Raw genomic sequence first — 2,583 nt, forward strand, 5'->3', positions numbered from 1 at the left:
TTAAGCCTGTGGATCACATGGTTACCATGACTCCAGAGTTCACCTATCAGGTTGAAATTTTAACTCAACACAGGGTCCCAGCTCAGTCTTTAATATCCCCTGAGCAGTTTAAACATTTGAAAGACCAGCAACAGATTATCATTCAGCGCTAAATACCCCTGGAAATGATGAACTTCTGCCAAGTCTATCAAGACCCCACAACTCCGTCTCCAACTCCGCTCTCCTCAGACGTTGTAAGTTCATTTAATTGTAAGACGGTATTTTCACCTGTAGATCTCTCTTCCATATCCAGAAGTAGTTCAGCTTTGCCTAATACCACAGTTAAATATGTGAATATGGCCCGGGCGTGGCCGCTCACGCCTGTAATCCCAGAAATTTGAGAGGCCGAGGCGGGTGGATCACGAGGTCAGGAGATCGAGATCAACCTGGCTAACACGGTGAAACCCCGTCTCTACTAAAAATACAAAAAATTAGCCGGTCGTTGTCACAGGCACCTGTAGTCCCAGCTATTCAGGAGGCTGAGGCAGGAGAATGGCATGAACGCAGGAGGCAGAGCTTGCAGTGAACCGAGATCGCGCCACTACACTCCAGCCTGGGCGACAGAGCGAGACTCTGTCTCAAAAAAAAAAAAAAAAAGTGAATATGGAGCTTACCATATCTACAGCAGTCACTATGGAGGCTGAACCTTCTCCAGTCCAGCAGGACAGCCCTCCTATTCCCACTGAGCAGGGTGACTCTCTAACCCCGCCTGATCCCTCTTCTGGATTCTCCTGTAAAGATTAAATCTCCAACCCAGCAAGCAGCCACAACTCAGATCCCAGATCCACCTAAAGAGGTAGAATTTTCTCGAGTTCAGCCTGAGTCCCCACCTGAGCCATCAGGCCCCCTTAAAGACGTTGAACCATCTGAAACCCAGCAGGAAGTCTCAGGTCATTTTCTGAAGTCCACTGAAGAGGTCAGTCTTCCACCACAGCTGGAGATACCAGCTCAGCCATCAGAGCCACCTGAGAAGGTCGAGCCATCTCCAGTCCTACAACTGGCCCAAACTCAGATTTTAAAGCCACCTAAAGAGGTAGAATCCTCTCCAGTCCAGCAGGCAGGCCCTGCTCAATCTTCAGAGGACCCTATGTTGGTAGAACTCTCTCTGACTCAGCAGGTGTCCCCATCTTTACATCCAGAGTTCCCTGAAGAGGTGGAACCATCTCTAACTCAGCAGGAGTTTCTAGCTCAGACCCCAGTGCCCCAAATGGAGGCAGACCCTTCTCCAGCCCAACAGGAGGCCACAGTTCAGGCTCCAGAGCCCCCCGAGGAGGTTGAACCTTCAAGCCAGCAGATGGTCCCAGCTCAGCTTCCAGAGCCACCTAAGGAGGTTGCAGGTCAACCTCCAATGCATTACGAGATGACAAAGACATGGCTACAGGTATGATCAGAATTTAGTAGTCCAATCTGGCTGCAAATAATTTTTTGAGGGAGCAATGAAAATATGATTATGTAGAACCTCTATTATCAGACATAGGAATTTGAAGGCCACACAGTGAGATATGGAAAGTCATTGAAAGTTTCCAAGCCAGAGAGATTAAATTATTAAATCATGAGATTTTTTGATTTTTTTTTTTTTTTTTTTTTTTTTTTGAGACAGAGTCTCACTCTGTCGCCCAGGCTGGAGTGCAATGGTGTGATCTCGGCTTACTGCAACCTCTGCCTCCCAGGTTCAAGCGATTCTCCTGCCTCAGCCTCCCGAGTAGCTGGGACTACAGGCACTTGGCACCACGACTGGCTAATTTTTGTATTTTTAGTAGAGATGGTGTTTCACCATATTGGCCAGGCTGGTCTCAAACTCCTGACCTCACAATCTGCCCACCTCAGCCTCTCAAAGTGCTGGGATTACAGGCGTGAGCAACCGCACCTGGCCAGGAGGATTATTTTATTTTATTTTTTGCTTTATGTTCAAGTGTAGACAGGTAGAAGATTATTTCAGAATCCATATGTAGAGTGCTCTACAAGGGAAAGCTTAATTCAGGGCAACAAAATAGAAAGGTCTAGCAAAACCTAGGTGTAAAGTGAGAAGGGGTTAAGTCAGATCGGTTGTGATAGGAGTGGAAAGAAAAATCCTAGGATGTTTTCACAGAGAGCACTGAGCCCAAGCTTTGGTGTTACCTGGCATAGGGTTTCTTTATTCTTGTTTGTTTATAATAATAAGTTTATGCCTATTTTTCTGTTGCGTTATCTATCATTTTTGTCTTGATTTGTAGAAGGGGTTTGTTTAGACACATAAATGATTTTGGATAAAATACTTACATTCAAAGTAATTAACTGCCATTATCTGTCCAAGAGATTGGATAGATAGGAAGTTAAGCTTCGGGGAGATGCCTCGTCATTTGTGCCAGTGGCCCCACATTATTTCTTGATTAATTGTGCAAACTGGGAAGCTGACAGCGCTGGAAATTAGAAAGCAGGTGTTATTCTCTGTTTCTGAATATCCCCCACAATTTCACCATGTCATTGTTAAGCCTGTGGATCACATGGTTACCATGACTCCAGAGTTCACCTATCAGGTTGAAATTTTAACTCAACACAGGGTCC

The 2,583-nt window shown here is 45.6% G+C and overlaps 1 pseudogene across 1 annotated transcript in view; it reads left to right on the top strand.

Annotated features, from left to right (window-relative positions):
- Positions 1-2,583, top strand: part of LOC105553372 — an 11,792-nt pseudogene that overhangs the window by 8,413 nt on the left and 796 nt on the right. The window lies entirely within an intron of this gene.

This window comes from Mandrillus leucophaeus, unplaced genomic scaffold, assembly GCF_000951045.1.
Source record: "Mandrillus leucophaeus isolate KB7577 unplaced genomic scaffold, Mleu.le_1.0 Scaffold590, whole genome shotgun sequence".
Taxonomy (NCBI): domain Eukaryota; kingdom Metazoa; phylum Chordata; class Mammalia; order Primates; family Cercopithecidae; genus Mandrillus; species Mandrillus leucophaeus.